This window comes from Delphinapterus leucas, chromosome 11 (assembly GCF_059928025.1).
Source record: "Delphinapterus leucas isolate spDelLeu-1000000601 "Yukka" chromosome 11, BTC_Dleu_Yukka2, whole genome shotgun sequence".
In the NCBI taxonomy this organism is placed as follows: domain Eukaryota; kingdom Metazoa; phylum Chordata; class Mammalia; order Artiodactyla; family Monodontidae; genus Delphinapterus; species Delphinapterus leucas.
In genome coordinates, this window is record NC_143139.1 from 98,954,902 (window position 1) to 98,976,887 (window position 21,986).

Genomic DNA, 21,986 nt, shown 5'->3' on the forward strand with positions numbered 1-21,986 from the left:
GAAGATTTCCTTCTGGGGCCTCAAGGAAAGACAGGGTTGCCAGTGAGCACAGGCCAGCCAGGTCTTGGGGGGCAGGCTGCGTTGGGGTGTTGCTGGCCCAACTCCCAGGTGACTGCACCTCAGTGTCCCGCGCTAGGTGTGGGCCCTGGTGCCCTCACCACTAGTGGAGGGTTCTGGGACCATTTCGTGCCCCTCGGGGTTCAGGGAGCAGCAGCTGCCCTGTTTACTGGGACTGGGCACGAGGCCCCCTCTGCAGTAGTGGGCGAGGCCACGCCGGGGAGAGCCCGAGGGCAAGCCCTGCCCCCTGCCTGGGACCCATCCGAGCCTCAGCTTCCTCGCTACGAAATGGCATCGGTGATCCTGGCTTCACCAGGCCTGTGAAGACCAAATGGCACAGACCAGCCTTTCCTGGGAGCCAGGTTCCCTTTTGGAAAGTAAGAATATTCTGTAGCCTCTCCTGAGATGGGAAAAGCCCAGGTCACCCTGGATGGTGGGACCAGACCAACCAGAGCCCACGGGGAGGGAGTCCACACCTGTCCAGTGGGTGGAGGTGTGTCCTGGGGCAGCAGGGAGCCAGGGGTGGGCGGTGCCGTCAGAGGTGGGGGCCAGGTGGGCATGCGTAGCCCCTTTTGGACATGGGTTGGCCTCTAACAGATGACAGCCTGCCTCCCAGTGTCACTGGTGCAGGAGAAGTCCCTTGGGGACACCATGGTCACTCCTATCCACTCCTATCCAGATGGGAGTGATCCCATCACCTGTAGCGCTTTTCCAAAAGCCACATCGCACGTTTCCCTCCCTCCCTCTCTTCCCTCTTTCCTTCTCCCTCCCTGGTTGGTGGTTGTCTCCTGTGGGGCTGCTCCCAGGGTATGCGGGCCCTCTACTGACCCGCCTGCCAGTCCCCGTGCCCTCAGCGCCCCAGCACAACCCTGACCCCCATCCCCCTTATGCTCCCCTCCTTCCCCCTCCAGGAGATGCCTCTGGGAGCCACGATGTCCCTCCAGGTGCCGAGACTGACGGCCCTTTGGGGTGAGGTAGTAGGTTGTATAGTTTGGGGCTCTGCCCTGCTATGGGATAACTATACAATCTACTGTCTTTCCTGAAGTGGCTGTAATATCGACAGTGGACAGCATCCAGGACCCTGGCTGCTGGATGGGGGTGCGGTGGGCAGGGTGGGGGGTGGGGACGCAGCCTCAGCAGGGTGGGTGCAGTGGCTGCCGGGTGGTAAGTCTGACAGGCCTAGGTTCCACTTGCTGTGTGACCTGGGGCGGGTCCCTTGACCTCTCTGGGCTTCAGTTTCCTTATCTGTGAAAGGGGGCAGATGAGGGTTGAGCGCAGTACCGTGTGAAGTGTCCAAGGAGGGCAGGGCTCAGAGTCGACCTTTCCCTCTCCCCACGCTGCGCTGAGAGCTGATGGACCCGACGAGCAGTTTGGGCAGCCCACCCCTCCCCCGTCCACATCCCCGTGCCCCACATCAGGCTCTTGGGCAGCCCCCAGCCTGGACTTTGCCCTCAGATGCATCCCTGTGGCCGGCACTGGGCACCGGGATGAGTAGCCTTGGGCCCGAGGAGGACCAGGCCAGCTGAGGCTTGGCTGGCGTTGCAGCACAGCACCCCAGGGCAGTCCACGGGGTCGGCCTCGATCAGCACGTCCCCCGAGTCCACAGCCTGCCCAGCTCAGCGTCAGGCCTCTGGTCAGCGGAGGGACAGAGGCCAGGGCTCCCCTCTCCCAGGCAGGGAGTGAGAGGAATGTCCTCGAGCCCACGGCAGCCCTCGTGGGCACGAGCCCGTTCCACCCCCAGCAAGCGCAGGTGGACTGGCCAGCGTGGGGACCAAGCCGCCGTCTGCACGTCCCTCCTCCCCTGCGCCTGCCCAGCCCTCCAGCTCGGCTCTGGTGGCTGCAGACCACCAGGAGGGGCTGGGGCTGGGCCGGGGGCAGCGGCAGGACGGCGGACCCTCCCAAACCCGGGCACCGGCGGGGTGAGGTAGTAGGTTGTGTGGTTTCAGGGCAGTGATGTTGCCCCCTCGGAAGATAACTATACAACCTACTGCCTTCCCTGAGGGGCCCAGCGTCGTCCCACGGGAGGGCCGCCCCCGCGCTCTGCAGGGGACTCGGCAGATGACTTGGGGGCCTGAGCCCAGGCCAGGCGGGTGGGAGGCCGCCCTGTGCACACTCAGATCTCAATAAAAGTTGCTGTCATGGGAATCTGGAGTCTGCCCCTGTTTGTTCTGGGAGCCCAGGGGCGGGGCGTCTGCCGCCTGCCGTGGGCGGTGTGGGCGTGGCCTGATGGGGGAGCTGCCTCTGGGCCACTGGGGGTCACCGGACCCTAGTCTGCCGCCCCCACAGCCTTCGGGTCTTCCTGATGGATTCAGTCCTGGACCCCGGACCCCTGCGCAGCCTGCACCCCACTCACAGCCGCTTTGAGCACAGCTGTGGGACCCAGGCCCCAGAGGCGTCACTCGGCCCGCACAGGCCCCCTTGCAGGTGGCGCGGACCCAGTCAGCAGCTCAGAACACAGTCCAGGGCCCGGTCCCCGAGGCCACCCCAGAGCCAGTGCTTGACTGGGGCCCGGAAGTTCCCGTCTGCCACGCCCAGCCCCCTTAGGCCAGTGTCCGGGGTAGCCCTTATGTCGGGTGTCCATTCTGGGCTGACTGCCATCCCAAGTGTTCACTCACGTTTCTGTCGGGGGTCTTAGGCTCTCGTGCCGCTGGCTGCTGAAGCCTGTCCCCACAGTCACAGCCTGGGTGTCAGAAGAGACCCGTCCGTGTCTGACCCAGCGCCCAGAGCACCCTCCGGGGGAGGTGCTCCCACGGCTGCGTCCGATCCCCGTCCCTGTGCCCACAGAGCGCAATGAGGTGCCATCTGCCCCAGCTGGAGCAGCCCCCCGTCACCCCACAAGCCGCTGCAGAAGAGAACTCCAGGCTGGCTCTTGCCAACGACCCGGGGTACACAGAACGGGACACCACTGCAGCCTCCAAGTGCCCAGCGCCTGAGGGGACAGACAGGGCTCGGACAGGTCCAGGTCCCAGGCAGTGGTCTGGGACGGGGACCTGTGACAGAGGCCAGAGGAGGCTCCTGATCCAGCCAGGGTCCCGGAGGGAGGAGAGGTGGGCTGAGCTGGGCACCTCTCAGCCCTGAGTGCAGCAGCCTGAAGCTTTGGAGGGACCATCCTCCCCTCCCACCATGATGACTGTCCCCAAGCCACTATCTCTGCCCAAGCCCCCACCCATCCCAAGCCTCCTGTCTGGCCCACCCAGCCCGGCATGGCCACGCCTGTGCAGTCCAGCACCCCCTCCCCAACCCGACACCCATCCATGGCCCACCTGGCCTTGAGGAGCTGCTGCTGCACTATGGGTCAGGGGCCACGGGAACCCAGAGCAGGGGTCCCAAGGGGCAGAGAGAGCTTTCTAGAGCAGGGGCCATCTGAGCTGGGTCTTGATGGCTGTGTAGGAGTTTGCAGCTTGCAGTTTGCTGGCTGTGTAAGTCATAAAGAAGAGGCCTTCACAGTGGAGTGCCCCATCTTCTCCTCCCCCATCATCCTCTGGGACCAAGGCAGGTGACAAACTCGGGCACTGTCTACCTCCTCTTCTTCACCCTGTGGTCAGTCAGCGGCAGAATCTGGCCACTTGTGTCCCCTGGACATCATTTCTGTGCCTCAGGTCTCTCCATCCCCACTCGCACTGCCAGACCTCAGAGCCTCTTGGAGCAGCCCCTCTGCCATTCTTCTGGGCACAAGGGGGCACTGGGCCCCCTTGTGAGCGGACCTGCCCTCACACCTGTGTACACCCTCACCTGGACCCCTCCCTGCCCCTCCTGCTGATCATGGCTCTGCATGCACAGCTTCTCTCCTCTGAATGCCCACAGCTCAGCACTGCCTTGGGCCACGGTAGCCCCTGTCTGTCTGAGCTGACCGTGACCGTTTATACCCCGAGTTCAGTCTTTCCTCTGGCACTCCAACAGTGCTCGGCCCTGTAATCAGGGCTCGTGTCCCGGTGGGGAGCAGTCCGGACACACAGCAGCCACTACCATGGTCAGTGCCATGATGGGGGCCACCCAGGGTCTAGAAGAGCCCCGAGGAGTCCTGGACCCAGCTCTGCAGTCAGGGAGTGGCTTCCTGGAGGAGGTGACACCTGGTTCACCCTGTGACCCTCTCCACCTTCCAGCCAACCAACTTCCAGCCTCTCCTCTGCCACCAACTGGCCGACCCTAGAGACCAACAGGACCCCAGATGTGGGCCCGAGGGGCATGGGGGCAGGGTGCTACCCATCATCTGGTCACCAGTGACGTGCGGAAGCAGTTTCATCCCAGAACAAACTGGATGAAGTCAGTATGGTCAAAGCAGCTAATTCGTTTGCGGGGCCCTGCGAGGCGGCAGAAAAGGCCCAGCTTTGGGGGCAGAGGCCTGGGGCAGTTGCTCTACTCACCAAGCCTCTATTTCCCCATCCTACATCGTAGGGGGCTGTTGGATGTCAGGAGATAGCGGTTGAGAGAACTCAGTTGGGGGGCGGAGGGGTGTGTGGGAGGCACTGAGAGGGAAGGCGAGAATGGCAGGGGAGCCCTGGCCCGAGGCTGGGCGCCTGGTGCCACCTGCTGCCTAGCCAGGGAGTGGCTGCTGGCCCGGCTTGGGCCCTGGGTCTGGTCAGCAGGTGAGCAGGGTGGAGAGCAGGCTGGGGGGCCCTGAGGGCTCGGCACCCCCACACTGTGTGCTCCCCAGGCAGGCCAGGACCATGGTCAGAGATGTGGATGAGTCAACTTGAGAGCGGCTCAGCTCAAGGCCATGGGGCGAGCGAGGGACCAAGACCCTGGAGGTGGTCCCTGACCCAGGCATGCAGAAGCCGGGCCCCCTCGGCCCCCTCCCAGCTGAGACGGGCCACCGAGGTGCCGCGGGTGTTCTGCAGGAGAGAGGTCTGCATGTCCCTGCTCCTCCTGGGAGGTGACTCGAGGGACTTCTGGGGTGTCCAAGGCAGGGCCTTTGATAGGCCGTGGGCCCTTAAGGTCCACAAGGGCCACCTCTGATCTTGGACCCCTGGGGAGGGATGGCAGAGCCACTCCAGCATCTAGACCCTACAGACCGGGGCTGAGCCAGGGCCCGCCTGGCCTTGTGGGCACGGAGTGACCAGGCCGCCACCCAGGGCCAGGACTAGGGTGAGGTTGCCAAGGCCCAGCATCTCAGGGGCCCTCAGTCTCAGGGTGACACAGCACCCGCAGCCTGCCCATCAGCACGGTGGGCACAGAGCCAAGACCCACATACTATTAGGGGCCCATGAAGCAGTTTCGCTTCAGTTCCTTTCAAAGTGTGAAGGAAAAATGAAAGCAACAATACTGACTGTATATTATATGTAATATACAACATATGTAGCGAATGTATATAATAATTTGTCCTATATAGCATATAGCATCCATAATAATGAAACTAGCTTGGATTATATTCGTTTTTGCACCACCCGGTCATAAAACGTGTTTTGTAATCTCTTTTATGGCAGAAGCACCCAGGAAGGCAGAGTGCCCCCAACTCCCACCCCACGAGTCAGCCTGGGCCCCGCCTACGAACGTGGCCACTGTCCTGCCGCCCTGAGAGGCTGAGCGCCTCCTTCAGTTCCGTGTCCTGGGAGCCTCACTGGCCCTGGGCCCAGCCCTGCTCTCATCCCCCTTAGTCCCCCCTTTCCTGGCCAGCCCGCGGGAGGCCTGGGCCACGGCCAGCTGGGCGGCCCCTGCCATCGGACTCTGCGTTTCCCGACAGCGACACCGTGTGGCGGCAGCGGGAAGAGGCGGCCGTGAGCTCGGAGCCGCCACCCCTGCCGGCAGCCAGGGCGGTGGAAGGGGATGACCCCTCCCGGGCCGGAAGCCTCGGGTTCAAGGTCAGCCCAGGGGAGAGGGCCCCAGGAGCGCTCCCTGCTCCTCTGGTGTGCGGGGACTGAACTGCAGACTAATAACCGAGCGGCACTTACCCCGCACCCCCTGCCGGCTCCTCCACGCTCCGGGTGTACCCCTGCCATGGCCCCAGGTGGCACAGCAGGCAACCTCCTGCTCACTGTCAGCATCGCTGCCCCCCATCAGCGCCCCCTCCTCGTGGCCGCACCCCCAGCAAACCTATGAGGACCAGGGCCCCCTGCCAGGGATTCAGACCCACATCTGTCTCCCCAGGTATCGCCCACTGGCCCGAGGCCAGGCTTTCTGCAGGAAGGGAGATGGTCCCCAAGCTGGGAGGATGGGGCACTGGGGGGTCTGGAAATCCCGAGGTGGGGGTGGCCCAGGCAGAGGAGCCCGAAGGGGAAGCTGGGGCCGCAGTGAAGGCCTCAGACACCAGGCGAAGAAGGCCGGGTCTTGCTCTTGCTGCGGCCCGTGGCCGCCTGGCAGACTTCACGCCCATCAGCGTCATTTCGCAGAGATGGGTCTCCCTGATACTGTCCCTCCTGGATCAGGCAGGGCCTGAGGGGCCAGGGTGGGCTGGGGGCCTGGGGACCCGGGGGAGTCCCCGTGTCAGCAGGGTAGAGGTGCTGAGCTCAGCCTGTTTCTCTCTAGAAGGGGAGGGGGCGGCACCAGGTTACACGTGTCAGACCTGGACAGCTGGAGGACTGAGATGGGCCAGGAGGGGAGGGCCTTCAGGCCTGGCCTGCTCAAGGGGCTCCAATCCCACCATAGCCCCAGCTGTTCCAGAGCCTGAGGCTGTCTCCTTCCCTCAGGCTTCCTGCTTGGGGGCCCAACTTCACCGTCCACACTGACAGCAAGTGCCCCTGACCCCAAGGTTCCCGTAGCCTCCTGGGCTGCCTGTTGCAGAGATGGCCCCAGCTGCTGTGTGTCTACATGGCCACCAGGACTCTGTGGAAGGGGTGACTTTTGCAGGGAGGGGAGCAGAGGGCTCTAGCCATTGGTGTAAATAATCTTGAGTCAGCCCCCACTGGGGCGCCATGTGCCAGGGCGATGTCTCTGGTCCTCAGGGAGGGGCTGCTGTCCTGAGCCCATTTCATAAAGGTGGACATTGAGGCTTGGAGAGACACAGTGACTCTCCCAAGGCCACATAGCAGGCCAGAGCAGAGCTGGAATGGCGACCAGTTTGTCTACTCCAGGGCCTATAGCTGTCCTGCCACCCCCATGGTGTCTTCCTCCCTGTGGTGGGGGAGGGGGAATGGAGGTGCAGAGAAGACACGAGTTCTGGAATCCCTTCCCTGTAGCCAAGGAAGCAGGCCAGGCCCAGGGCTCTCCCAGGTGTCTCGGCAGCTGGCCTCGCATGTGAGAGTCCACCCTAACAAGAGCAAAGTGGCTGCCTGTGCACCAGGCACCTGGTCCCTCAGAAGGAAGCGACTCTCTGTCCCCGCCCACGTGACCTGGACTCGAAGCTGGTGGGGCCAGTTCCTGGCAGGCCTGGACCCCAACCCTCCACCTCCTTCCCAAATCCTGGGTGCCTGGTCCTGCCTCTGGCCAAGCCCCAAGCGGGCAGCGCAGCCCAGCGTGGTGAGCAACGCGTGCTTCCCGCCGTGCTCTCCAGGGATGCAACAGGAAAGGGCAGCCTGTCCTGAAGAAGCCCTCAGCCCCTCCCTGCCCCCCCTCCTTCCCCTCCTCCCCTCGTCACGCCCTCCACATCATGAGGCCCCCTCCTCTACATCTCTCCCGGGTCAGCCGAGAGGTCCCTGTGGCTCCGCGTGGGTGTTCTATCCCCGCAGGCGCGGCGGGGAGGCCCAAGCAGGTGGCCTGTGCTCTGAGGGCATCATGGTCCAGGCGGCAGCTGGTGGAAAGGAGGTGAAGGCCTGGAGGGGGGAGGAAAGGGGGAGAGAGGACAGGCACCTCGACAGGGAGGGTTTTGGGGGCAGGGTGGGGGGTGTCCTGGCAGCCCCTGATGGCCAGGCTGAGGAGGGAGGGCAGGAACCACCTGGGGGGAAGGCATGGGGGAGGAAGGGCCCTGGGGCCAGCCTGGGCAGGCAGGGGCCCTCGCGGGAGGAGGAAGCACCCACAGGAGGGTGCCCAGCAGCACAGCAGAAGGGGGACTGGGTAGGAGCGAGCAGATGCCCCCTTCTCAGTGGCTGGGATGTGCTCAGAGAGGGCGGGGGCAGGGCAAGGGGGGCGTGACAGTTCCAGGAGCGAGGAAGCCCCTGTCTGCTGGGGTCTCCAGGGACCCCAGCACCCGAGGCCCCAGCCAGGTGGCCCACCGCGCAGAGGGGGTGCAGCCAGCAGGGGCCCCCGTGGGGCTGGGGATGGGGGGAGGTACCCTGCAGGTGGTCTGTGGTCACCCCCAGATGGAGGCGCCCCCCAGGGGGGAAGCTGAGGGCGGCACTGGGGAGGCCCCTGCCACCATGGAGGGGCCCAGGGTGCGGCAGAAGGGACACAGGATCAGGGGACCACCCGGCAGAAGGGTCCCGTCTCAGCCACACCCCAGCTGTGTGAGCAGGGGCAAGCCCTGGCCCTCTCTGAGCCCGTCTCCTCACCCAGGCTGAGAACTAGAGGACTGGCCCTGGCAGGAACTGCTGGGCCCCGGCAAGGCGGGCAGAGCAGGCAGGTTCCGTGGGACGAGGAGATGCTCGATGGGACGGAACCCCCCACGCCTGGCCTCCCCCAGACGTCCGAGGGGCTCCCCAAACCCTCAGGCCAACAGTGCCCACACTTGTTCCCTGTGCCTCTCTGTTCTCTCTCCTCCAACCCACTTTGCTTTTCTCCACTGAGCTGTCATAACCCTCCAGCCACTGGTCTTTGCAACCAGGGAGAGCCAGGGGGTGTCTCAACCTTAGGTGCGCTGGGCGCTGGGCGGGCCTGAGACCACCTTGCTCCAGATCGGATGCTCTCAGAAAGGGGCGTCGTAATAAACTTTGCGGGCAGAGGGGAGCCTGGAGCTGGCGGGAGCTGTGATTCACCAGGGAAGAAGTGGTCACTCCTGCAGCCGGGAAGGGGGAGGTCTGAACATTTTTGTGGCCTGGAAGAGGTCCACACTGCCGTCTGTGTTCGCTGACTCCCCGGGGGGGGGAGGGTGTTGGTGATTTGGGAAGCTGTTCATGTCCACAGGAAGACGGCCAGGCCCAGCTGATGTCCCAGGCTGCTCCCAGATACCAGGGCCCCTTTCCTTCTAAGCTCTACCCACCCCCACTCCCATGTTCCTTATCTTTCCGGGCGTGGTCCATCCCCCGCCCCAGGAGGCTCTGAGCTCCAGGGACCTGCGTATCTTGTTCCTGCAGTTTCCCCAGCACCTAGCCCAGTGCCTGGTGCAGCGGGTGTTTAATAAATGCCCACTGAAAAAAAAATAAATAAATAAAAATAAATGCCCACTGAAATAACAAATGAATTAGAGTGAACACAGAGTCTGGTGGGGTGGCGCCAGCGCCATGAGGGAAACTGGCAGGAGAGGTAGTACCTGGGCACCCTAAGGACTCAGGCTGAGGAGGGGACTGGCTGTCCCCTGAAAAGGTCTCAAGATGCTCTTGGATTCTGGATGAATACGTCCAGAGCTGCTGCCCACAGTGTCCTCTTTTGGAGTCACACTGTGGTGAGCCCATTAAAGGCTCTGACAAGGCCTGCAGACAGGAGACAGACCTCTTGGATTTGGTTTAACTCACGCTTTCCCAGACAGGCCTGACTACAGCATCCCAGCTGGTCAAGTCACACCAGTGGCCGTCCCACAGAACAGGACATAGCCTGGCAGCTCTGCATTTGCCAGAGGTCCCTCTGGCTGCCATGAGGGGAGAGAGCCCTGAGAGGTGCGGGGGCAGGGAGCGCCCAGGAACCCAGGCCCACTGGGCCCCAGGACAGGGTTTAGAGCTGGGCAGTGAGCCGTGATGTTCTGAGAAGCCCCGAGGCAGGACAGGAACTGATGCCCCTGGTGCTTCTGTTCTCAGGGAGGGCAAGGCAGGCAGGTGGCCAAGCCAGCTGGGCCTCAGGACTGGGCAATACCAGTCCCATTCACCTGTGGTCACAAGCTAAGGGGTGTTTCCCCCTCCATCTCAGCCAACAGTGGGCTCTGAGATGGGTGCTGGGGACAGCAGGGTGGGGTCTTGGCTTGGCCGGGGCAGACAGAGCGGACCCACTGGCAGGGGCTGCAAAGCCCAGCTGTGACTTGAGTCCCTGCGGGCTGGGCCTGGGTCCCCATGCGCCCTAAGCCACTTAAGCCTGGCCACCCTGCCGGGGGCCCTCAGCACAACCAGAGAGAAATTGGGCACTGGACCGGTGTCAGGAGCCCTGCCTCCCCGAGGGGCCCACAGATCTCCTGACCCCCCGTGAGCCTCAGTTTCCCCATGGGCCTGAACTCGAAGGTCCGGACCGCTTTCAGCTGTGTGCTCAGGATGGGTCGGCTCTGGTCCAGCCTCTGAGGTGAGGCCCGGGGTGACCACCAGGTGGCGCCCTGCCCCCGACGGAAAGCGCAGCTGTGGCTGGAGAAGGGCGGCCTGTGGAACCCCAGACCCCCCATCACCCCGCTCGCTGTCACCAGCGGCGGGAGTCCATGAGGCCTGGATGGGGCCGCGCAGCCCCGAGGCCCAGTAGCCTATGAGGTCAAGAACAAGGGGGGCGGGCGGCGGATGGGCTCCTTGTCAGTCGGCCAACACGGCAGGAGGCCCGGCCTCTTCCCCCCTCGCAACATCCCCCGGGCGGATACAGCCCTCTAGTGGCTATGGGGGAGTGGAGGACAGTCCCCGCCTTTCAGCCACCAGGAGGACTGCTGCCCCTTGCCCCGTCCAGGCACTGGACAGGGGTCCGATTACTGGGCTGGGGTCCGACCCCACGTCTGTCTGCACTCACCCCCGCTGTGGCACTGGACCACATACTTCTTCCTCTCTGAGCCTCAGTTTCCCCATCTGTAAAACAGAGAAGAACCACCTCTCGCCCTCCCCCCCCACCCCATGTGCCAGCCCCTGCAGATGGGGGTATCCCCAGCAGGGCCGCCCTGTGAAGTGGGGGGTGCCGCCTGTCCCAGGCTGCAGAAAGCTGTGTGACCAAGGCCACGCCCCGCAGGGGCTGGACTGCAGGAGAAGGCCCAGGATGAAAGCCCCGGATGTCCACCACTTGCCGGGCGGCAGGAGGCCCGGGGGCAGGCGTGGGGAGCGGTGGTTTCATCTGATCCCACACAGGAGCTGAGTCCGATTTCCCATCCCTGAGCCCTGGACCAAAAGAGGCCAGCACCATGTCCAGGGTCACACAGTGGTGTCCTCCGGGGACAGGGGCCTCCCTCACTCGCCTCTGTGTCATGTGAGCCCAGCCACGGGAGTAGTGGGCAGTAAACACTGACTGGTGTTACTAGCACGGTCACTGCTGAGTGGCCCTGGGCAGTCAGGGCCTAGACCCTCAGGGAGCCCCACCCCCAAGGGAGTCCTGGGGGTATCACTCAACCGTAAGGAGGCCCCCGAAGGCTCTGGGCTCACAAGAACAGACTAGTGGCTGGGTAGGCAGGGAGCATAGGAAGGGCATGGACAAGTGGGCAGGTACTACCCCTGGGCAGCCGAGCGGGCACCGCCCCTGGCAGCTGATGGGCGCACGGAGCACGGAGCACGGGGCACGGAGCGCGGGGCACGGAGCACGGAGCACGGAGCACGGAGCACGGGGCACGGGGCACGGGGTACGGAGCACGGGGCACGGGGCACGGGTCACGGAGCACGGGGCACGGGGCACGGGGCACGGGGCACGGGGCACGGAGCACGGAGCACGGAGCACGGGGCACGGGCTCTTTAGCTTGGCTGACCCATGACCCAGTGAGGGGGCAGGCGGCCCAGCGGGTGAGATTGCCCCGTTGGTAGAGGGTGGGGACGGCTGCTGGCCTGGCTTCAGCGGAGCCTGGTGGGAGCCGGGCCGGGCCCGGGTTGGTGGCCAGGGCAGTGGGCAGCTAGGCAGGCTTGTCTGGGAGGCCGTGGGCCATGTAGCCTTGCTGGGCCTGAGCGAGGTGGTCCCGAGCAGGCCAAGCCTGGGCCGCTGTCCCACCTGGCACAGGGCTGGGCCCTAGACAGGGCCTGCCGCCCAGAGAGAGCAAACTCCTGGGGCCAGACACCCCCCAGTCCTGGCCCCCCGTGAGCCTCCACCACCTGGGTCACAGTCTTGACTTGATCTCCCCCTGCTCTGGGGGGCTCACTCCCAGCAGCAGCAACCCTCTCCCACCAGCTTCCTTCCGGCCACCGGAGACCACTGCCACCTGGAGCACATGGCACCCAGCCTCTTCTCACCCTAGGCCTCTGCCTGGGACGCCCTTCCTGCTGTCCCTTCATCCCAGTCACCTCTACTGGGCCTTCCATTACGGCCACCACCCCAGCTTCTGTTAACCTCCAACTATGTGCCTGGCACTGTTTTGTCATCTGATCATCCTGAGGGTGTTATTTTTTTCCCCTCCATCTCAACGATGAGAAACTACCCAAGCCCCCAGAGCCTGGGAGGCGCCCATTCAGGAGCGCCCCGGGCCCCAGGCAGACTTGCACAAACCCCAGCACGCCGAGCCTTGCCTCCACCAGCCCTCTCTGGAGGCAGGAGTGCAGCCTCTCTCACCTCTGGGGAACCTTCCTCGCAGCTGTCTTTCCTCTCCGCTCCCACACTTGTACCCAGGCATCCCCAAGTACTGGCACCTCGGGTGCTTGTGGCTAGCTGGCAGTGGAGAGGGAGTGGTTCAGGGTCCAGGGCAGCTTCAACTGCAGACCGGCCAGAATGGAATGCTCGTCACCTTGAGGGATCCACTTGGTGGTGCAGCCCTCAAAACGATCCTTCGTTCAATACATTCCAGCTGGGAGATACTGGGAATGGGAGGATTAGGTGAATGATGCCCAAGGCCTTGGAGGCACAGCCCAAGAGGGAGGACCGCACAGCAGAGGTGGTGTGTGCGAGAGTTCACGGAGAGCTTCCTGGGACAGGTAAGTCCTGAGTTGGGTCTTGTAGCATGAATAGGAGTTTGCCAGCTACAGAATACGAAAAGGAATGAGAAGCCCCCACATTCACACTCTGACTGTATGTGTGTGTTGTTGAGTCCTGTGCGAGTTGTGTCACACGGTATACTGATGGGGTGGGAGGGCCAAGGACTCTGTGGGAGCCAGGGACCCACAAGCCCAAAAGGGTAGGTCATTTCTAGAGTCAGTTCCAGAATTAATCAGGAAGCTTTAGTTGCAGGTAACAGAAACCCAAGCCAAACTAGCTTAGGCCCAGAGGGGACTTATCGCCTTATGTAAGAAAAAATCCAGGAATTGGACCAGCGTCAGGCATGGCTGGTTCAAAGGGCGTACTCAGGACTCTGCCCCCGCTCCATTTCTGCCGACTGCTTTTCCGTGTTTCCCAGCCCCAGCAGGCTCCCCCTGGTAAGGTAGAGAAGGCCAGGCCTTGATCCCCTTCCCCACACCTGCCTCCCCCCCCACCCATGGAAAGCTCTCTCGCCTCTCCAGCAGTGAGTCACGAATGCTCAGTCCTGAGCCACTGGCTGTGCGCTCCCGGCCAGGTGGTGCCAGGGGTGGAGCCAGCCCCAAGGCGGGGCGGGGATGGAAGATGCAGTGGATTCTTGGTGGGCGGAGCCAGCTGCTGCTCCGTGGAGATCAGTGCCAGGTAGAAATGGGCTTCATGTGGGCTCTTGCAGTGACCTTGACCTGCGGAGGATGGAGGCGGCCCCCAGGGCTGAGTCAGCTGGAACTTCCCATCTGTCCCCCTGAGCCTGTCTGAGCCCTCAGCTCTGCACAGCGACCAGGGGCCAGCGAGCAGCGTCCTTGGAGGCCAGGCCAGTGTGGCACTGGCAGCGACCTCTGGGAGGGCAGCGAGAGGGCATGGGTGCTGGCTGTCCTGCTTCACTCCAGCCACCTGGGGCTCCGTGGGACCTCCAGCAACGTCTCTGGCAGCCACCAGGAAGGCAGGCTTTGCTCGCATATGCTCCATTCTTCAGGCCGGGAGCCGAGTTCTGTGGCCCAAAGGGGCCTGGAGGCCTGTCCTGCCCACAACTTGAGCTACCCTGTATGACCTGGGCCCTGGCCCTGCTCTCATTCCTAACCCGACCCCACTGACCTAGCCCCCTCCGGGACGGGGTGAGCCGTTCACTGCAGATGGGCACCTTCCCCAGTGCCCACCCCAGGGACCCAGGGGCAGCATGGTTGAGTGTGCTGTGTGGGGAGGGGGGCTTGGGCGGGCAACAGAATTCAACCTTGATGCTCAAACCAGGCCTGGGCAGAGGCCCGGGGCATCAGCCCGCACACCTCACCACCGAGGCGCCCACTGCTGCCCCGGCCTCCCTCCTCCTATGGGGCCACACTCCCTGCGGGCGCGCTCAGGCTGTGGCGTCGCCTACACTCTCTACTCTGAGCCCGCACCTCGCAGGGACCCGAGTCAAATGTGGGACCCTCCCCCAGCCCCGCGGACAAGAGGAAGCCCGTGTCTCACAGGTCCAGAGAGAAAGGCCATGGGGTGCCCAGAGCCCGGCGCAGAACATGCCCCCGCCCCGCCCTGTGGATCCCTCACCCTCAACTTCAACTTCGACACCTCAGTGCCACCAAGCCCGGTCACTGCTCCCCTATGACAGGGCCCCTGCCTGTTTCACCAGCCACCTCACCTCTTGCTGCGCCTCCTGCTGTTTCCCCCTGGATGGGAGCCCAAGCTCCTCTGGGGGCTTCTTCCACCGGTGCCCAAGGCTGGGCGGGCAGCCCCTGTGCTGCGCAACCTCCCGGGCACTTAGATCTGCGGCGCCGCCGTTTCTGGGCAGCTCCCTGAGAGCAGGCCTGGGTCAGGCCCAAAACAGGTGTCGGGAGGCTGGCACCCCAAGCTGCAGGAGGCCCACCTACGGCCACCGTGGCCGACTGTGACATCCCTGCCCCCCTGACCACGGGCCTGGAAGGCTGTGAGCTGAGGGCAGCTCGCCTCCCAGCCCCCTACGGTTTCCCTGGCCGCAGCACCAGGGTGGGTGGGAGCTGCCCTTCCATCTCAAGGGTCAGGGAGAGACAGGGGCTCCTGGCCAGGCCCCACCCACCATGTGCACTCGGGGAGGCCTGACAGGGAGCGACCAGAGCGTGCGGGATGCCTTGGCCCAGGCTGGAGCCACAGGACACAAGAGGTGCTGACACTGCATCTTCCTGTCCTGTTCACTGTTCACCCCCAACAGCTTCCCGCTGTGCTGGGACCACCAGGCCCAGCCCTGTGGAGTCCAGACCGTTCCACCTGCCCCCTCACCTCGAATGACCCTCCCCCGAGGCTGTGAGGTCAAGGGCCCACCCCAGCCAGACTGTGTGTCCTCAGGCAAGTTGCCCACCCTCTCTGGGCCTCAGCTGTAGTGACTAGTCACACGGCCCAGAGCGATGCTGGGGCTCAAGACAGCAGCGATGCCCCAGCAAATGGGGACAAGCCCCAAGTGCCCCCTCCCCTGGGAAGTCACTTGGGTTCCCTGGCCCCAGACCACATATATGGTTCCCTCCTCTTCTCCTCGTGCCCCCAGCACCATGACACTCCACTCCCCTCCTCGCCGGCAGGGATTGGCCTGTCCTGGAATCAGCTGGACCAGAAGGGGCAACTTAGACAGGGCCAAGGCCAGGGCTTGGCATGGTGCTGGGGCCCAGGTGGGCTTTGAGGGCCAGTTAACTCCCTCAGTGGTGAGGGGAAGGGGATGGGAAACTGAGGCACAGGGAGTGAGTACCCAGTCCAGGCTGTTGCTGCCCCCAGGCACAGTGACCCCTGATGGTTATTTTTTTACCCCAAGCTGGCGCCAGCCCCGAGATTCCTGACCAGAGCCTGTCACAGCTGGAAGGCTCTTGGCCAGAGCAGGGGCTGGTGCCCAGCTGCCTGAGGTGACCCACAGCTGAAGAGGCGCACCCTCGGCCCCTCCGTCACTGCAGGCAGAGGAGAAGGAGGTGCCCCCTCCACTTTATACGACTCAATTCCAGTGCTAAATGCAGAAACATGGCTTGGCCGAGCGCCGAGTTCAGTCCGGGCCGGCTCCCAGGGCAGCAGGGCGGCCCAGCCATGACCCAGGGCCTGGGAACGCAGGCAGGACCTGGCCGAGCCATGGGGCCTCCGAGGGGCCGTCCTCTCAGAAGGCTGGCGACCTTCCCAAGGGTGGACAGCCAGGCAAGGACCATGTTTCCTGACCCCTCGTCCCCTCCCTTCCTGGAAGCCCTCCTTGGGCCAATCTCCTGACCGACCACCCGGCTGGAGCTCCCTGGGTGCACAGGACCCCAGGCCCCCTGAAGGCCTGGCTCTAATCTCAGGCTCTTCTGTGGTCCCCAGTTCACAGGCAGGAGACATAGGCTGGACAAGGTCAACCCAAGGTCACACAGCGGTGACTGACAGAGCTGGGGCTGGACGCGTCTGCTGGCCTCAGCCTACACCCTCTCCCACCACACCTCCTGCCCTGTGCTAGGGGGACGGTGCCTTGTTTCACAAATGAGGAAACTGAGGCCCGGGGAGGATCAGCCCCTGAGTTCACACCCTGATAGGGAAGGTCACGCTGTCTGTGGCCTCAAAGCCGGCGCTCCCCACCTGCACCCCGTCCCACCCCGGCTGCAGGGGTGAGTCTCCAGATCCCCCCCAACCCCTGCAGGGAGAGGGTTCCTCTATCTGGGGTGAATCAAGAGCGAGGGTTGTGGGAGGCGTGTCCTCACCAGCTGGGGGGTTGGAAAGACTTCCTGGAGGAGGTGACGTGACCACTCACCCAAGTCCTCAGGGTCAAGGAGCCGAGACGAGGCAAAGGGTGGGGGTGGGGAGGGAAGTGTGTGGTGTCCACAGGTGAGGGAGCACCTGCCGGGAGCAGCGCCTGGAGGCAAGAGGTGGCTGGGTGGGGGGCTGGGTGGGCCGCAAATGGCCCGGGGCACCCTTGGGTCCCCGGAGGCCACAGGGAGCCATGGATGGTTTTAGCCGGTGAGTAACAAGGTCAGGTGAGTGCTGTGAAAGTTCACCTGGCTGCCGTGTGGATTCCAGATTAGGGTCCCCACTCCTGCTCCTCTGCTGGGCCCACCCTCCGGGTCACCAGTGCTCGGGGGGAGAGGAGGTGGGCTTGGCTCTGGAGGAGTCCACCCTCCCTGCCCACACCCCCGACCACCCCACACAGGAGCAGCCAGCCGCTCCCCGTGTCTCCCTGGGAGGGTACAGGGCAGGGGGCCGCGGGGCCAAGCAAAGGCCCCGGGGCAGGGCCGCCAGGCGGAGGGAGGCAGGTGGGCCCAAGCAGGGGAGCCACTGGGGGCCTGGGGTTTCCCAGATGGAGCTTTGTGCTCAGTGTGGACCCCGGGGGGAGGGGAGGAGCCCCAGGCAGGGAGCAGGGAGGAGGGAGGCCCGGGTGAGGCTCAAGGCCTCAAGAGCGCTTGTGAGGGACAGGATGGAGACCCCTGCAGGCCATGGAGGTCACAGGGGCACATGGGGAAGAGTAACCTGGAGCCACGCCTGTCATGGGTTGGGGGGTTCTCCCGAGCCCACCCTGGGTCCCCAGGCCTATTTTAGGAACTTCGGTGTGGAGCACCACGGGAAGTCCCCCAGCTCATGGAAGAACACGTGAAGGGAAGTGGGGGGACGTGGCTTGAAGACCCGGAGGCTTCTAGAAGGAGGAGTGTGGCTCTTGGGGCGAGGTCCCATCTTGAGGAGGCATGGCCCGTGGCAGGTGTTGAAGGTGTGAAGTGGCCCTTGGTGGCCAGGGCGGCCCAGGATGGGGGCCCGTGTCAGGGGCAGCCACATCTGGCTTCTGGGCTCACAACAGGCTGGGTTCATGCCGGCGCCCAGCCCCAAATGAGTCGGGGTGCCGAGTCGGAAGGCCCCCGTCAGCACCTGGGCCATGTGTGTCCAGCACCTGAGGCCTCAGATGCAGCCGCAAGGTCCAGACCCGCCGGCACCAGGAGGTCCACAACCGCCGCCACTGGACAGTGACATTTGCACATCCTCAGGGCTGGCGTCCCAGCCCCAGGTCATCTGTGGGGCTGTGTGTAAAGCCCCTGGGCTCCCCCCGCCTCAGAGGGGGCTCAGCCCCTTGGTCTGTGGATCTCCCAACAGACCCCACCTGGAATTTCATCTTGTAGTTGACGTTTCCTGCGTCTGGTCTGTGCTGGGTGGGGCTGTGCACAGTGGCCGTCTATCAGAGAGCAGCTGGCAGAGGGTCCTGGGGACACTCAGGGTCAGGGGGGCATTGGGGTGGGGATGATGTGGGCAGACTGTGGTGGGTACCACCGTCCCCTGGAGCCACCAGGCCAGAGGGCCTCACTCGGTGTCTGTGTGACACGTCCCTGAGTCTGAAGTCCAGGCCATAGTCCCACCATGGTCAGGACCAGCCGGGGCCAGAAGCTGGGTCTCCACTGCTGCGCTGCCCCCGCCCAGCAGTAGGCCACCGTGCCCGGACGGGGCCAGCGTGAGGCCGTGGTTTTCTACTGTTCTGAGGAAGCCAGCGCAGGCCCAGGCTGTCAGCCGCTGGACTGGGCACCCAGGTGTGGCCAGAATGTTCCAGGCCCCTCCACCCGCATCCAGCAGAGGGGAGCCAGGGGCTGCGGCTCCCGCGGGGCAGCTGCCGGGCGGGCTGGGGTGTCTGAGTACACGGCCCCCAGGGAGAAGGCCTCCTGCCCCACAGACGGCAGCCCCTCCTCAGCCTGGCATCTGCATCGTAGGTCTCTCTGGGCTCTGAGGGCTGGTGGGTGCCAGCCCATCCCTGGGGCCACACTGCTCCAAGGAGGGCTACAGGCGAGCTCCCAGAGGGAGGCCCCGAGGACCGGCTCAGCCCCTGCCCCCCGCCTCCCACTCAGGGTCCCAAACACTGCTGGTGTCTTCGGCCCGGACCTGCCCCTCCATCCTCCTTCCAGGGCCAAGGGCCCGCCGTGCACCCCAGGGCTCTTGCCAGAGCCCCAGCCCATCCTGGGCTCCTCCCCCCATCCCCTCCTCCTGTCCTGTGTCCCCACGCCCCCTAACCCCTCTCTCAGAGCCACCCATGCCTCAGCCCAGGAGGCTGGTCCCTGGCACCCCTGCCCCCAGCTGCCCCCTCTCCTTCAGGGGCAGGACTGCACAGGGCTTGGGAGCCCAGACTCTGGAGCTGCTTCAAATCCCAGTACCACCAGTCATAGCTCTGTGGCTTCTCTCTGCCTCAGTTTCCTCACCTGCAGAAGGGGGATCACCAGTACCCTCCTGTAGGACCAGGTGGGGGTTAAATGCCCTCCATGGAGCCTACCCTGCCCACCCCAACCCGGGCCTTTGCTGACTGCACTCTGCCTAGAAGGTGCCCCCGACCCGCCAGCCCCTGCAGTCCTCACCTCAGCTCCACAGGCCCACACCTGCCCCTGCAGGGCCAGGCTCCGCTCCCTCATGGCTGCCCGCCTTCCCCAGGACCCCAGGCCTCTGCTCCTGCAGCCCCACGATGCCTTCCCCTCCCCCACCCCTTCCCCCCCTTTCGGGACCCCTGGCTTTGGACTGCCCAGCTGACCTTGAGTGCACTCAGCCCCAGACCTGGCGCTCCTGGGGTCAGCGTTATCTCCCTTCCGCTCCCTCCACCCACCCCAGACTCGAGCCCCTGAGATCCCACTGCAGGGTCAGAGGCACATCGGGGTCCGAGAATTTCTCCTGCACAGACATGGAAGCTGGGGCACGTTTCAAGCAGCGGAGTGAAAGGATCAGAGGTGCTTTTAGAGGAGGGGGTGCGAGGGGCAGGGGGCTGCAGTTGGGCCTGTGTGGGGAGTGGGGGGAGGACGAGGAGGGGACGGGGGTGGGGAGCTGTGGCTGGAGCTGGTGATGGGTTTGGCGGGGCGGCGGGCGCGGTGTGTGCAGCCCTGTCCCGACGCCTGGCTTGGACGGACTGGCCGGCGGGTGGCGCTGTTGGCCAAGATGGGGACCCTGGAGGGGTGTCATGCATCGGGGCAACCTGGGGGTTCCTGAGAGGCACCCCGGGGGGCAGCTCAGGAGGGAGGGCCGGGCTGGGGGCAGACCAGTGAGCACTGCCCCCTGTGGGGGTCCACGGAGCCAGAGCAGGGTCGGGGGCAGCCCAGTGGAGAGGAGGAGAAGGGCTTCGCGGAGCAGAGCCGGGAGCGAGAGGGCGCAACCTAAGGGGCCGAGGAGGGCGGCGAGGCGGGCGGACGAGGGGCGCTGGAGCGTCCGGGTGTCGGCAGAGGGCAAGGAGAGGTCGGCTGCGCCTCGCGACTCGCAGGTGGGCCGTGGGTGGGACTCCAGGGGTGGAACAGGTGCCCCTCGAGGCACTGTGGGGACAGCAGGCACCCTGACCCGCTGGCCACCCACACCGCCTGCCCAGCCTTCTCCCAGAAACCGCTTCCGAACTCCCAGGCAGCCCATCCGAGCCCAGGGCTCGGGTCAGGGAAGGAAAAAATATATCCTTTGTGCCGCAAAACGGCTGCCCTTTCCCACAAGCCGTCACAATTCTGCCTTTGTTCCCGCTGAAGCAACCGATAGAGAAACCAACACTGTTCGCACGACGGCGGGGCCTTAAAAAGAAGTCCCCCAGAGCCTGGGGAAGGGGACCCCCAGAGGCTGGCCTGGAACGGGTGGGCACGAGCAAAGGGAACACGGAACTCCCCCAGGAGGGGCAGCAGCTGGACCTCGGATACGGCTTGGACCCAGAACACACAGCAAGATGCCCTCGAGTGGGAGAAGTTGAAAAATAAGCAACGGAGCCGGCCAAAGTTGCCGGCAGCTTGGTCCTGGGAGCATCCCGCCTGCGACCTTGGCTTTGCTGAGCCCACAGTGCGTGGGTGTCAGGCAGGGCCAGGCCCAGGCCGGCAGCTCTCCCTGGGCCTGTCTTTGCATCCACCTCCGCCGCTACGTCGGATCTCCACGACCCTGTGGATTGCGCGAGAGAGAAAATGGAAAGCTCACATGTGCGCGCACAGAGACACGAACACACACAAACAGGCTCACACATGCGGAAGTGAATGCACACTCTGAGCACACACAGAGGTGTGCACGTGCATGTACACACGTGCACAGGCACACGTGCACACAGAGACCCGTGCACACAGATGCACACATATACATGCACGAGCATATACTCACGTGCATGTCTTTTAGTCCACGGGTGTGCACATACACGTGCATTCATGCACATACTCAGGTGGCACGCAAATGCACACAGTCACACGTATGCACGTGCACACACTCACAGACAGAAATGCATACCTGCTCACACACACCCATACACAAGCATATACACACGTGCGCGGTCCTGCACATGCGTACGTGCTCAAGATGGCAGGCGGGGCTTCCGTTCCACCAGTGACTCAGCTGTGCAGAGTCCAGGGGCTCTCTGACCCTCGTCTTTCTCCTCTACTGGATGAGGAAGTAGAGCCCTGGTCTTGGAGAGCTCCCCACTCTCCCCTGCAGGCAGCACGCACTCTGCCGAAGGTCAGATTCACTCCCTTGGTGCAGCTCCCGACTTCCAAGGGCAGCTCCTGGGAGGGGCACAGAGATGTGCAGCTGTGGTCGTGGCTGCCCCCTCCCCGGCTCGGCTCCCGGCTGGTTGTGCACATCCTGGGTAGAGGGGAGGGATTCACTCAAGGTCAAACAGGCTGCCAAGGCCAGGATCCTTCTATTCTGAAATAAGTACCCCTTACATTATATATATATATATTTAACATCTTTATTGGAGTATAATTGCTTTACAGTGTCGTGTTAGTTTCTGCTGTATAACAAAGTGAATCAGCCATATGCATATATATATATCCCCATACCCCCTCCCTCTTGCGTCTCCCTCCCACCCTCCCTATCCTACCCCTCTAGGTGGTCGCAAAGCACCGAGCTGATCTCCCTGTGCCATGCGGCTGCTTCCCACTAGCTATCTATTTTACATTCGGTAGTGTATATATGTCCATGCCACTCTCTCACTTCGTCCCAGCTTACCCTTCCCCCTCCCCGTGTCCTCAAGTCCATTCTCTGCGTCTGCGTCTTTATTCCTGTCCTGCCACTAGGTTCTTCAGAACCTTTTTTTTTTAGATTCCATATATATGTGTTAGCATACGGTATTTGTTTCTCTCTTTCTGACTTACTTCACTCTGTATGACAGACTCTAGGTCCATCCACCTCACTACAAAGAACTCAATTTCATTTCTTTTTATAGCTGAGTAATATTCCATTGTATATATGTGCCACATCTTCTTTATCCACTCATCTGT